At 35.4% G+C, this 15,797-nt stretch overlaps 1 long non-coding RNA gene across 1 annotated transcript; it reads left to right on the plus strand.

The window, feature by feature from the left end:
* Positions 1-10,779: 10,779 nt before the first annotated feature.
* Positions 10,780-11,215, plus strand: LOC116178515. Its single transcript, XR_004146858.1, has 3 exons — positions 10,780-10,823; positions 10,871-10,986; positions 11,026-11,215. It is a non-coding gene; the product is annotated as an uncharacterized LOC116178515 (long non-coding RNA).
* Positions 11,216-15,797: the final 4,582 nt, after the last annotated feature.

The raw sequence follows: 15,797 nt of genomic DNA on the forward strand, positions 1-15,797 counted from the left end.
AATAAAAGAATAAAGAAATTAAAGGAATAAAGAATAAAAGAATAAAGAATAAAGAATAAAGGAATAAAGAATTAAAGAATAAAGAAATAAAAGAATAAAGAATATAAGAATAAAGAATAAGAATAAACAATAAAAGAATAAAGAATAAAGAAATAAAGGAATAAAGAATAAAGAATTATAAAGAATAAAGAATAAAGAATAAAGAATAAAGAATAAAGAATAAAGAATAAAGAATAAAAGAATAAAAGAATAAAGAATAAAGAATAAAGAGTAAAGAATAAAGAATAAAGAATAAAGAATAAAGAATAAAGAATAAAGAATAAAGAATAAAGAATAAAGAATAAAGAATAAAGAATAAAGAATAAAGAATAAAGAATAAAATTTATTTTAAATTCTTGTATGTATGTTTCGGCCATATAATTTTAATGGCCATTATCAAAGCATATATAAAATCGGTCTACACAAAAACGTATATCATACTACCAATACCGAAGGTATACTGTCAAAGCGCTTTAAACGTAATGTGTGTTTGCTGGGTAACTGGAAATTAACCGCCATCTAACATTTAATTTTGACGTAGGTAATTTTTAAATTTGTCCCATAGATTTATATTAAACATTTTTTCATTACTTTTATGATTATGGGGATATCCAACGATTGCTTATCTTCTGTCGCAAATTTGACTATTCTATAGCAACAAATTGTAAACAACTATAATTAAACTGGATTGGCGATAGCGGAGGGCATGAAAATACGTTTATTTTTCTTGGTATATTATGATAGTCTTTTAAAACCACTCGTTTACTTAATATTCGAGACTTACATTTTTAATCATGCCTATAACTTGACTCGCAAAAGTACCTAAAGATTATTTTAAGTGCCTGACAAGAAAAATAATACAGCTGTTGTATGTGTTGAAAGTTTGTGTACAATTACACTAATTAAAAATTAAAGAAAAGACATGAATGAAAATATTGGAGTGTACTTTATTCTTATTTACATTGCAACTATACGTAAGTATTAAGTATTCTATAGAACATATATTGGATGTGGGAATTGAATTTCGTAGATCTACGAGATATTCAATAATTCTATTCAATAATTTTAGGAACACAGTGTAACTGTCTTTCCCTTTTAAAATAAAATAAAAATACCAATAAGCGGTTGGTAATATCACATTGAGAAAATAATCATATCATCTTCTCATTACTCAGTGCATTACAGCAAAAAATAAAGAATCAAAACATTATAGACAATAGTAATCTTACACAGGATAACACCAGGGGGCGAGGCCAAATAAGGACTACTCAGAAAAACCAGAGACGATGAGTTGAAATTTCTAAACCTCACTTTATACGAGCATTTTTTCCAAGGGCCCAACACGTGTTTCGTTTGGGAGCCACCCTCGTAAAAGTGGTAAAATTGGCATTGCTTCTTTCAGAAACCATAACAATTAAAAAAGTCTGGTGGTACGTCTTTGAATAGGTTTTGGGGTATGCCCCTTCATATTTTGCAAAAAAAATTTCAAAATTCCTACCACAAAAGGGCTCACTCAAGGGCGGTCCCCTAAGTGGTGGTTAAAAAAAATTCTAATTTCGATGAAATTTTGCATCTGAAATTCGAAAAAAAAATTGCACCGCAATTCTTGCCCGGATAGCTAAAATGGAGAAAATTTCACGAAATTTGTTATGTACATACTTGATGGGATTAGGAACAAAATTGTCGAACAGTTGTTTAAAATGACTTTTCAAACAAATTACACTCATTTGAACATGGGTTCTTCGGGTGAGAAAGTGTCCTCCGCCTACTAATGAGTCACCTAATTTTGCATGTAGACATATTTCAATAACAAAAAACTACGATTTAAGTCCATATATTGTAATATAATATAATATATTATAATAACAATAAATTGTTTCTATTCGTTGGGACCGTATCCGTTAATTTATTTGTCAATCCTGTACATGAGTGTTACATACATTCTATATGTTTTTTTTTATTTACTTGATCAATTCCACATTATTTTGGTTGTATGATCTAATAATATTAATTAAAAAAACTTTTAAGGTGTAAATTGTAAACAATTCCAATTCCTTATAAAACGATCATCCCTTTTTCCATGAACACTATGAAAAATTATGTAGGATAATTAACTCAAAATTGTTTCAGGTGGAGAATTTGTGTACAGAAACCCAAGTGGGTCGCAAGAAGCTATAACACATACTCTCGCAAGATATAGACGATATACACGATGCGAGTACGTATTTATTAAAAGATATGCAAAAACGTAACCATTGATAAATAACCATTGATCATCAATTTCCTTTGTATGTACACTTTGGTTCTTCTTCCACCATATCTTCGGTCACGTCTAGATCAGACCTGTAAAAGATACTCGCAAAAAGTATCTAGTTACATTATACTTAGTTACTTCTAACAAAAAGTAACTATTTACCTACTATGCGTAAATTGTTACTTCACATAAAGTCCCAGATACTTGACATCGGTATCTAGATACTGTAACTAAATTATATGAATGTATCTTAGGTACCTGAAAGTATTTAAGATACTTTACAGTACCTGTATAAGTCTAGAGTAAGGTTCGGCATTTTTTTGATATTTATTGTGATATCACTTAAGAAATTTGTTTATTACCTCAAAATCAAGCGGAATTAAGTGAATATATGGTATGGATACACTTTACAATAGAAAACATTTACATAATACTTTCAAATAACATTTAATGACCTAACCAAAATTTCTACATTTAGATCATACATAGTGGTACATGTTTTTGTAATATTCAGATGGATTATTTAAAACACCTTTACATGAAAAGAAATTAACCAACAGTTCAATAAGCTAAATACAATAAATCCGCATAGATAGATGTATAGTGTAGGGAGGATACTAATTTTGTACTTTTATTACATGTAGGTATGTACAATGTACATACCTAAGTCACATTTACCTTAAACGTTTTTATTGAACCGTAAAAAAATTAAACGTTCAAAATTTTCGTCACTTTCGTATCTAAGATACTTAAAGGTATCTAAGATACTCTGAAAGTACCTTAGTTACTTTTCGTGGTATCTAGATACTTTAGAAGAGTAACATCAGGAGTAACATGTACAAGATATTTTACAAAAGCATCTAAAACATAGTTACTTTTTGGCTCAAGAGAAAAGTATCTTAGATACCTGGTATCTTAGACACTTTCAGTAACTAGATACCGAAAATACTCTTTTTCTAAAAGTATTTACAGCTCTGCGTCTAGTATTAATTAATTTGACAGCTGGTCCATAAGAAGTTATCAGTGAGTTGACTGTGTGATTAAATACAGTTTTTGGTAAAGTAATAACTGTGTAATACATTTATCAGTGCAATTGGTGAAGTTCCAGTCGCCTCACCTTACTTTTAAATTTCAAAAGTTAAGTTATGAGATCGTTAAAAGGGGGTTTTGTACAGTTAGTTAATATTTAATGAACAATTTAAGAGAATTTTCCACTCAGTGGAGTATTTATTTGTTTGATTTTGCCGCGTTGAATAATACGAAACAGATAGACAAACAAACGGACAAATCAAAGTAAGTATATAAAAGTACATTTTTGTTCTTTGGAAAAGCTTTCTAAAAATGGTGTTACCTACACAATTTGTTTCTACAAAATAAAGTGCAACCAATTCGTCTAGGAAAGCATTGCTAAAGCAAAGATTGCATATGACGATTGGAGGCGCCGCGTGTTTTGAAACGAAAAATTGAGAGACTTCTATACCCAAGAAGCATCCATTTATTGCTGGGTAAAATAAAATACTAATCTTGAACGTTAAAAATGCGCTTCCTCCGTATGCAAATTTTGTCTGCAGGCTTAGGTGAACTCATTTTTTAGGAGTAACCTGCAATTTCAGTGTGACTCGAACGACTGTGTAAGTAAAGAAATGGTGTGTGATGGTAAAGCTGACTGTCCAAACGCTGATGATGAAAAACTGAAAGAATGTGAAGGATTACCTTGTAATCCGCACACATCTTTCCGTTGTGATTATGGACCCTGCTTGTCATAAAAAGTGTAAAATGCAACAAGATCATGGATTGCTTTGACGGATCTGATGAAAGGAACTGCCCCACCCAACCTTCAACAGGAAAAGTAACCACATCGGAGCCACCGCCGTAAGTATACACCCTCAACAAATATCAAACAATAATCCATATTCATAGCAGGTGATTTATCGTTAATTTTGCAGAGGTGCTTGTTTAATCCCCAATCATCCGAAGAATGGAGAGTATAGACTTGGCCTAGAAAAAGCCCCACCTGGAGAATATGCCCCAATGTACAGAGCGTTAGTCTTGCAATGTGAGGAACCTGAATATAAGCCCTATCCTCCTACCCTAATCCTTATAGGATTAGTTCTACCATATTGCATACACGGCAAGTGGTTTCCAATCGCACCCACGTCATGTGCACGTACGGTGGTATAGAAAATTAAATTCCTATCAATTTGGAATCTTATTCCAGGAGCATGCAGCCAAATACTGTTATCAAAACCAACAAAAGTTACATGTAAACATGGTGACAGAATTTTGGATAATTGTGATAATCCTGTCCAGAATACTGTTGCGTTTTTCGAATGTGAAGCGTTCCATGAAGTAAGAGACCATCCTCTTAATATTGTTTGCAAAGATGGAATTTGGGATGGCTTTATTCCACAATGCGTTCCATGCAGGTTAGTACACATGTCAAATCCATTTAGGTTTTGAAAAGGAGAGCTGCTAGAATTTTTAATGAGAGGATGGGTGAGAGAATAAGAAGTTGGATCTGATTTTTTATGTGATGATTGGGGAAGTTGAAAAGTTGATACGAAATCCATTTTTGCTATTAGGAATTATCGATCAAAATACTCATTAAAAGATACAACAAGAAGTTCCACGGGGGGACTGCTTTAATAAAATTGTACAATTTACCCCTCTCCTCCACTAAAAGGTGTGTAAAACACGCTGGTTGTATTCGGAGCACAACAGATTAACGCATCCGGTGATAACCCAAAATTGATGGTGGGATGGTTTCGCAACCAGCTTTAGAAAATATTCCCATTGTCTAAAATTTAGTCTGAACCCAAGGATGCTATATAATTATTATATAGCATCCTTGGTCTGAACCTACCTTTTTTATGCTTCTATTTTAGTGTGTGGCAGGATGCGCTACAAAAGCATAATTGACGTATTTGAACGCAAAAGTGTAAAAAAAAACAATTATCCATGGCATGTTGCTGTATTCAACGCTAGCAACGATAACATGTGGAGGTTCAATAATTAGCCAACGAGTAGTACTCTCAGGTCCTTAATGCGAAAAAAGTTACAACTTAAACATTAACTGTTCGTATTCCAGCTGCTCATTCCTTTGCCGGCCAACATGGAAAATTATATCCTTTTGACGATTATAAGGTAGTAGCAGGCAAGTACTATCGTAACTATGGCGACCCTAGAGATAAAGGAGCTCAAGAGTCCACTGTAAGAAGGTTAAATATTTAACATCTCAAAAGTTACAAAAATGCGTTTAGATAGAACACATTTACATTCCTGAAGGGTTTAAAGCAATCGCACACTTTTACGAGGCGGATCTTGCCATAATTGTTTTAAAAGAAACATTAAAAGTGTCTACTGACGTCCACCCTGTGTGTGTTGATTGGAAGAACGAATTCGAAGACGAACACCCCATGCTCCCGATTGTAGGAATCGTAAGTGGTAGTACCTTTTATTATTGTTTATCATTTGGTTCTATCTGATTCTAAAGGAAAATGCATGGAATTTTAGTTTTAATTTTATGTTATTGACTTTATTGTATAGTGGGCGGAGTAATAGCTCCTCTTCCCACTTAACCCATACAATCACTAACAGCGATGCCTTATCTGGGGTCAAAGTCAACTTTTTCGGTTTTTTGGATTTTTCTCGAAAGCGGCAAGTTTTATTAAAGATGTAGCTCAGATAGAAATGATTCTGATGCTTTTTTTCTTTAAGAATCACCATTCCATTCCTAAGGTATTGTCCTTTGAAGGAGTTTACATATATTCTACACGTTTCCATACCGCCGGTGAGGTAGTATACTTGGCGCGATTTTTTAACGTGGTTTCCCCGGTAAGCCTACACCACGATCTGTTATGACGAATTTTTTGTGGCAAAATACTGTATTTACGGCATGATGATTATTGATTTTGAAATTGGTATATAGGTGCTTCCTCTCGTTCGAAAGTGCATTGGCTCCATATCCTCTTGCGCCCTTGCCCTAATGCGAAAGAAGTACCTCTTCTTCGTCGGAGCAACTGATAGACATTTTTTAATGTACTTGACAAAAAACACTGTTACAAGGTTTAAGTAAAAACAATAATAACAACAACCAACCACACTCGATAAACGACAAATATATACTAGATCACCAACTTTAGACCGGTTTCTGTGTGGCCACTATATAGAACGGCAAACGCAGCGTTCTGTATAACCTGGCCTTAATAGATTCACCTTCAGACAAAAGTTTATTGTAAATAAAGCACAATTTTGACATTTTTTGATAATATTGGTAATATCAGTAATAGTAGACGCTAGCAATAAACACGTGTATTCTCTCGAAAGGAACATTCAACAGTAAAAGTATTTCACTTAAGTCACTTAAAAAAAGCGGGTAATGAGTTAGAAGTATATTTTCAAAAAAACCTCTCTTGACTAAATTTTGTAAAAAAGCGGAAGGGAAAGATGCGATAAGTAAGCATGAGAATTTTCGGTGGTTTTCGTTCCTCATTGTCGCATATATTTATGGTAACCCCCCCCCCCCCCCCCGTTCTTCCTTCACAGGCATTCGAGGTGTCGGCCCCAGCGCACCTACAAACCGTGCATTACCAACTCGGCATGAAGGTGTCGATTTTTGGTTCGTCTTCCGTACTCAGATTAGAATGGCACTCAGATGCGTTTTTCGCATTCGCCTTCTTAGCTTAAATTCCTAATCTCGTCGAGATCTAGTCTCGGAGTGACGGGTACATTTTTTGCGAATATCCCGTTGATTCAAAGCTAAATACGACTGCTCATGTAAACAAAAAATCCAAAAGGTGACTCGACAGCAACTTATTTTTGATTGCATAGTATTAATGTTGTTTTTTACTATTAGTCCATTGAAATGTTACATTTTTTTGGGCTTAACGTGCGTTTGTCAGAGGACGCAATTTTATTTTTTAGATATCAAGGAGATGTTAGTCTAAAGTTAAATCCAAGTTTGTGGGGTTGCAGCCCTTGTCCCGCGGCCGCTATCTTGAAAAAAGGGGTGCAAATGGTTTTTATGATTTATCTGGCAAACTATTGGTCTCACAAAAAATTTATTCAGACATTTTTGAATAAAAATAAAATTCTCTATGACTTTGGTCCAGCAACTTTTAGTCGTAGACCCAAAAATAACAAAGTTATAAACGAAAATTTATGAACATTTTGTAAATAATTTTTAATTGGTCGTTATAACTTTTTTTCTGGTCATTTTACAAAAAAACCACATCAGAGCATTTTAATAGAGGGGTTTTCAAGGAATAATTTTCATTACAAACTTTTTCAATTTTATTCATTCATTAAGATTTTATAGCGCTCAAGTATTAAGCTATACATAAATGTTAATGATTTAACGTAACTTCCTAATGTTCGAAAATCTAAATGAATGACATTATTACTTCCTTGGTTTTTTTTATGGACTAGGCTGCAGATGTTAATTTTCAATATCAAATAGTTGAGGGAAAACCAGAGAAGAAAATGGCGTCATTGTCGGCGGTTCATCTTCAAAATCATTTTCTTCAATTAATTTTGATATGTGCATTATGTTGCTGCAAGTCTCCCCCGAACCATGAAGGCACGCTGCAGAACACTTGAGACCTGCTTTCCGACATCCACACATTGCTCCACAGTTTCCTTTGCATCGGCAGAAAATCAACTTCAGAAGCACAGGGGGTACTGGAGGTTTTGAGCTTTGCACTGGCATCAATATTATTTGTCCATATTTTTTGCTCTGGGTCTTCAGGGTCGTTGTAATTACCCAGCCACGACTGGACTTGATGGTAGACTCGGAAGCTGTGAAAGCGGGCTGTATCTTGCGTTGGAGGAAGTGAAGACAAGTTGAATGTACTCTTTGGCACTGACTTGGCGAATCATTTGTATCTAATGCTGTCAAGAGAATCATCATATTTATTGCCACCATATAAAAGGATGAAAAGACGTTCACCAATGACAGTGAGCAAAGCAGGATCGGCTGTCTTATTGAGGAACAACCACGGGAACAACGCTATTCCACTGGCTAACTCTGGATGTTTCTCCAGGGTTATAAAAAATTTTAGTTTGCCAATGTTGTAAGCTGCTGATGTTGTGTCACATCCTGAAAAAGCATGGAGGAACAGCAAATTATCCACAATGACGTCTTCGTGCATAAAACTTGACGGAGAATACAATTGTTCGACTATACGTCTTTTTGACGGTTTCAAAAAATATATATTTGATCTCTTTGCTCCAAAAGCTGTGAGCAACACAAGTATGTCGATATCTTCAGCTACAATAGTAACTCAAACGATTGGGATGCGGCAAAAGCAGAACGAACAATGAGAGTGTCTGCATCGGATTGTGCTTGGTCGACAGTGAAACCCATCTCTGAGAATGATCTTTTGAGAAGTACAATGAAATTAGCTTTGTTCTTCTACCAAGAAATATCTGAATACTATAAAATTGTATTCGTTTCGCAGCGCTGTAAAATTTTAATTAATGGATAAAATTGAAAAAGTTAAAAATTATTCCTTGAAAACCCCTCTATAAAAATGATCTGAGGTAATTTTTTTGTAAAATGACCAGAAAAAAAGTTATAAGGACCAATTGAAAGTTGTTTACAAAGTGTTCATAAATTTTCGTTTATAACTTTGTTATTTTTAGTTCTACGACTAAAAGTTACTGAACCAAAGATGTAGAAAATTTTATTTTTATTCAAAAATGATGGATTGTGTCCACCAAGTTCCTCGTGAGTTTAGGCAATTTTTAACTTCCGACAAAATATGCGCCGAGTATTCATCTGATAGTAAGAACCTATACAGCATTCACTCAAATGCAAACACTTTTAACTTTTTTAGAACTATCAGTTTGCCAAGGTTACGACGGAGGAGGATTGTCTGTTCAAAGGTATATAGGCAGATTTTATCTTAAAGGCATTGTAAGCACAACTATGTCGTTAACAGGAAATGAAACAGTACACTGTGATAGACATCAATATGCTTCATACACTAAGATATCTAATTACATAGGTCTTATACAAAGAATTGAAAATGAAAATAGGTCGTGAGTTACTTGCTTCAATTTTGTATTGCTATAAATAAAAATGGAAATAAGTAGCAGTAAACAGGTTTATTCCTTCATTAATTCACTGGATCCAGCTGCTCTGCTCTCCGACCAGCTAGAGTCCTCGCTTCCGTCACAAATATGGCGTGTGAGACCCCTCGTACGGACAAGACCTTGCCATGTTCTTCCTGCGGAAGAAAATCCTCCAAGGCTCGTCCTGAAACCAGGTTTGCGCCTCCATCTTGTCAACGAATGCATTCAATACAGCCACAATGCACCCCGACTGAGGCTCAGCGATGTCCACTTCCGGATGCGACAACGGAACAACGCCCTCCCTGATCATCACCGCAGCGACTTGCTCATTGTCCATAGATCCGTGCTGCACTCGCAACTTTAGATGCTCCAGAACCTCTGGGCTTCTTCTCAGATCCATGAGCCAGACCCGGAGTGCTTCCCTCCGATCTGAGACGTTTCACGTTTGGTTAAAAACTTTCCTTTGGTTGCTTAACCAAATAACAACTTTCACCAAGGTTTTTAACATATAGAGGTAGGAAATATGAATCTTAGCGTTTTAACAAGCAGCTTTACATGCAGAGGCACTCACCTCAGTGACTTCGAAACTAGGCTCCGTACGAGTGTGTCTTCAACACTAAAACGCCAAAAAAACATGTTCAGTCCAATGCAAATGCTTTGTTTTTAATTGGCTTAGATAACACCACAATTTTCAGAAAAACATTTTTATACAAGTTTTATATCTATTTCTATCTATTTATCTGAGCTACCCGCGTATTGACTCAATTACTATGCAGCAGGTATGGTACCAGAATCCGCAAATGTTGAGTGGATTATAATGGCTGAAATATAACATAAATATAAATTAATACCTAGCTCTTAAGATAAGTTTGAAAATGAAATAAAAATATATCTATTGCAAATGGTGCAGAAGGGCAGGGGAAGCAGTGAAAATTTATGTTAGAAGTGATCACTACATAGTTATTCTTAATAGTCACAATGGAGAGATGAAAACGCCGCTTCAATTTCTTAAATCGGGAAATAAAGTGCACTACAAATACAATTAGCTACCGGTAACCATTCATATAGGGAAATACAAAAGTAGCATACCATCTATCGTATTCCTCATAGCATGAACTCCACCACCAGTCACAGTAAACCCCTAGACATTGATTTCGTTCTGTAGTGCCTTCATAGCAGTATTTGACAACGGTAGCCATTGACAGACCAACTAACGCCAATACCAATATAGTACAAATAATGAAACTTTTCATGTTGAACACCTTTCTGACTCTCCAACGTAATTCACGGCTATATATAGAGCAGTGTGTACTTATCATATCACTGGTTCGATTGGTAATCACTAAAGATAAATTATTATTTTCGTATAAAAACAATTTCAAAACAATGCGGAGCCCATAAGTCATCGTGATGAAAGATTTGTGGCTTGGTTAAAGGCGTAGGTCGTCTCCGAAGTGTAAGAGAGATGAATTTTTCAACACTTGGCATTGAAGTGCTTTTCAGAGCTGAGGACCAACATTAAGGGCGTTCGGTCGGATTGGGGAACAGACCGTATACTGACCACATTCCTCATCCATGGCCTAGCTCGATGTTTTAGAGCAAAATGCAAGTCCTGTCAGGTAGTCGTATTAGGACATTTCCATAATTTTCCTCAATAGGTTTTCAGTGTCACTATTTATTTATTCCATAAACAAAACAAAATAAATTTCGACGGGATCGATGCCGGGTCTATATATCTGTCTGGATTTGGCGGTGCGCCGAGCACCTCGAGCGCAATCAACTTCCAATCTGGAACTGGAGATGGCCGGCTTGTCTTGATTACACAATACGTTTATTTTACATGTTATAGATGATACAATAATTGTGTTAGTAGTAAATGAAAGGCGGATTGCTCAGGACTTGTGTCCTCTTCAGCCCTTGGTTAGTACGTGATTTGTGATAAGTCATATGTCATCCGATGGACATTTTAATTATCTATCCGAGGATGTTTTTATTTTTCCTGTATGATGAAAATGGGGAGCAGGAATTGCCGAAAATGTATTTTCCCATGTTATTTCCCTATGTCCCGCCGTTAACTTGCCACACTGTATAACCACCGCGCATGCGCATAGAGACGCGCGATTTAATTGGTTGCGCGACGACTGGCGATTGCACGCGATGTTTCACGACGCCACTTTTGCGAGCGCGTTTTGTTTGAATGGTGAGTGCGTAATTTGATTGGGATATGACGGGGGGCGACCGTTTGCGAACTTGCGCGATACCACTCCTTTAATATTCTACGTGCACATTGCACGTACTTTCTCGATTTTTAACTGCACGTACACGGAGCTTCACGATACAACTTTCTGAAGCACTGTACAAGTTATCGCACCAGACGCTCTTGGTCATAAAAATCTTTTGCTGGCTCGCCGACTAACTGTCCGGCAATAATTCGTTCAAATTCAACTTCATTCATTGCTTGTTCTTTTTTTAATACGTTTATATATAAATGTCCACAATGTCGGGTGAACCCACAAGACTGCTCAACCTCCGATGCCATCCCTCGACAGAGATATTTGTCTTCGTATATCTTCTACGACGACATCGTAGCAGTTCCATAAGTCTATAGAAAATTTTGGTGGTTTGCGCAGACCTCGACGACCAGGTCGCCGCTCAATCCAAGTGTCTTCAAAATAATCAACAACAGGATAAAGTCGATTTTCATTTTCCGTAAAAAAAAACTCATTTCCGGTAAGTATTTCGAATGCAACATCTGGTTCGGGCACAAATGCCAAATCCGATAGTTTCTTGAGTCCCATTTGCAAATTCTGCGTCGGTTGAATGCGCTTGTTGAAATCCAAATAGGTACTTGAATTTATCGGGGGTAAATACACAAGAGCTTGATTTTTTTGAGTGAATAAAACATAATTATCCTGGTTTAAAACCAAGGTCGAGTGTATTTTAGGGAGATTAATAAAAGACAGTACCAACATTTCACAACCACTATGTATTTGACGCATTCCTACACGCATTATCGCTGATAAAAAGCCACCTAGCGTTGAATCGCTGATAAAAAGCTATCTACGAGTAGCTTTTAATCAGATAAAAAATCATCTGACTGGTTAGAATTTAAAACAATCACCAAGCTGATTGGTCGTATATTAATGGAGTGTATTAATTGCCATAAACACTGTGTAATATGGAAGGTTGCGTTAAGGCGCCTATGAACTGAATCTGAAATGACCTATAAAAGGACAAAATAGTTTATAAAGGATACGGTTTTACAGTTGCTTTGGAAATTAGGTCGATGTTGGATATTGTAGGAAATATAGTACACATTAATCCTACGGATTTTTATTTTCGATATTTATCATATTTTTTGAAATAATTAGAGTCGTTGATAAAACGAATTTAAAGGATAACTGGAGTTCTATTTTCGCGATGAACATGGTTTTTGGCGATTTATAATCTGCTAATAAAGCACTTTAATCCTACGGATAGCAATTTTTTTCATCTTTTATAGAAAAGCGCCAAATTGGTAAAAAGGTTTGTGTGACCTTATGAATTTTTCAGTGATTTAAATCGAAGTTAGGCAGCTTAGATTGCACCTCATACCTTCCGGCAAAGAGTAACTAATGTATTCTTTGCTTCCGGCGAAATTGACTGTTGCTTTTGTACCTCGCTAATTATATGGTAATTAGATGATTAAATATGCATTATGACACAAATAAAGGGGAAATTCCTTTAAATATACACCTTTTTACCATCTTGTCGAGTTTCTTGTGGCTTATACTTTCATTGCGGGTATCTATGAGACTATGACTTTTTATTTTTTCCGCTGTTTTTTAATCCTACTGACCTCTCGTTCGCACGGCACATATGTACGGCAAAATGACCGAAACGTAATTTTGACCGAATGGAACGCAGTATAATCTGCTAACAAAGTCCACTATTCGTACGGATAGCTATTTTTTCATCTTTTATAGAAAAGGTCCAACTTTGAAAAAAGATTTGGGTGATTTAATCACCTTCGCAGTTCCTTTTATCAATAGCGGTTCCGCTTTAACACTTTTTAGACTCTCTATGAAAATTAAATTCATTTTAGGCACGTAAATAACAATTAACAAATAGGTAATTTGGTCAATAATGATCATAGTAAATACCCAACAACGAATTTATTGCGATAAATCTTTATTGAATATAAAACATGTAGGGATACGTCTCACAACAACAGTGAAGGGACTCATAAGTATCAGGAAAAGATGATTTTAAAAAATAGACAAAGAAATGTTATACTTTTATATACAATATACAAATATTTACCATAAGAAAAAATACTTTATTAAATAATTAATGCATAGTGTTGCACCTCCCCCTCAAGTCATGTAAATTGTTCTCAGGTCTTGTCCTCTACTTCTTCGTGGATCTACCAATTCCGGGATTAGCGAGTTGTAATAAAAGTCAGACAACTTCTCCGCCATTTTGGTAGTCCAAAAAACGTCATCTCTACAAAAACAAATTAACATATCTTTTCACAGAAAAAATGCGAATTATTTATTACCTTTCGATTTGTTCCACATGTCCTCTGGTGTATACTATGAAGTAACAAATATTTCTATTTGTTATGTGCAGTTGCCCTTGTACTTGATAGTAATAGCTATGGGTTTTTTTCAAACACCATGTGTCACCTGGTTCCAATTTAATTAGGGTCATTATGTAAGGTTGAAAACTCTTCTTCCTTATAAATGTTTGTATGTTTCTTATGCCTGCCTAAACTGTTCATCCGATTGCGATGAAACTTTGGAAAATGGTTGAACGTATGCTTCCTAAGGTTTCACATATATTAAAATGCTTCCCAAATTCTCAACCAAACGGGAATTCACATATATTAAAATGCTTCCCAAATTCTCAACCAAACGGGAACAAGTTAAAAAGTAATCGTAAATGATTTACATAAAGCGCATTTCCACTTGCATTCATTTTCCATTTGTAAGATGCAACTTCTGTTAAAATCGTAAAAATCCGGCCACAAATATAAAAGATAGCGTTGCACATGGGCAATCCATTGTTGACGTGCTACTTCAATTTCAGTTTATGAGAAGAATTTCATTTCAATGCTTTTCTAAATAAGAAAGTTGGAACTGCGCATGCGCAAACCTAAATTTTAAAACTAATTTACTATAACTAACTAATAAACTAAGATTTTCCTTTGTTCCAAGCGCCTAAGTATCAAATTTCACTTAAATAGTTCCATAGATAAAAAAGTTGGCATGGCCGCATGCGCAAAATAAAATTTTGAAACTGGCGCTAGATTTTCCTTTATTCCAAGTGCCTATGTATCACATTTCATTTAAATTCTTCCATAAATAAAAAAGTTGGCACTGCGCATGCGCAAAACCAAATTTTGAAATTGGCGTTTGATTTTCCTTTATCCCAAGTGCCTATGTATCAAATTTCGTTTAAATTCTTCCATAAATAAAAAAGTTGGCACTGCGCATGCGCAAAACCAAATTTTGAAATTGCCGTTTGATTTTCCTTTATCCCAAGTGCCTATGTATCAAATTTCGTTTAAATTCTTCCATAAATAAAAAAGTTGGCACTGCGCATGCGCAAAATAAAATTTTGAAATGGGCGTTTGATTTTCCTTTATTCGAAGTGCTTATGTATCAAATTTCGTTTAAATTCTTCCATAAATAAAAAAGTTGGCACTGCGTATGCGCAAAACCAAATTTTGAAATTGGCGTTTGATTTTCCTTCATTCCAAGTGCCTATGTATCAAATTTCATTCAAATACTTTTATAAGTAAAAAAGTTTGCAATTCGGTTTATAAATGGTCGAGATGCGAAAAGGGCACTGTGAATTTTGAATCGATTCGATCCAACTTTTGGCATTGCGTATTATATGGCTAAATCTATGCCCATATTGAATTTCATGCAATTCAGTTCATAACTAACGGAGATGTAAAAGCGATCGAACATTTCTAAACAAAGTTATCGTTCACACGGACAGATAGATGGACAGACAGACAAAGGAACAGACGGAGAGACCAACCGGCAGGCGACAGATAGCAATGCAAAATTATAAACGATCTCTAGGATCGTTAATAAACGGCAAAAGTGTAAAATTATGGAACATGTAAAAAACGGTTTTTTGTTTTTTTTACAATAACTTTTTTTGTAAGCGGTACAGAAAAAATTCCTTCCTTGGTACAAGACTCGACACCATAACGAACCAAATAGCGAAAAAAGTAGAACAATAGCTCTTAAGATAAAAAACTAGTAGCGTCGCAAAGTTAGCGGACGGACGGACGGACGGACGGACGGACGGACGGACGGACGGACGGACAAAGTGGCCACAATAGCGCATTTTTTGTTATTTTTGTGGAAATGCGCTAAAAACGGAATTTTTCTGGGAATGGGGTACGAGCGCGTGAAAAAAAAGTGTACGAAAT

Source organism: Photinus pyralis, unplaced genomic scaffold (genome assembly GCF_008802855.1).
Source record: "Photinus pyralis isolate 1611_PpyrPB1 unplaced genomic scaffold, Ppyr1.3 Ppyr1.4_LG8, whole genome shotgun sequence".
NCBI lineage: Eukaryota > Metazoa > Arthropoda > Insecta > Coleoptera > Lampyridae > Photinus > Photinus pyralis.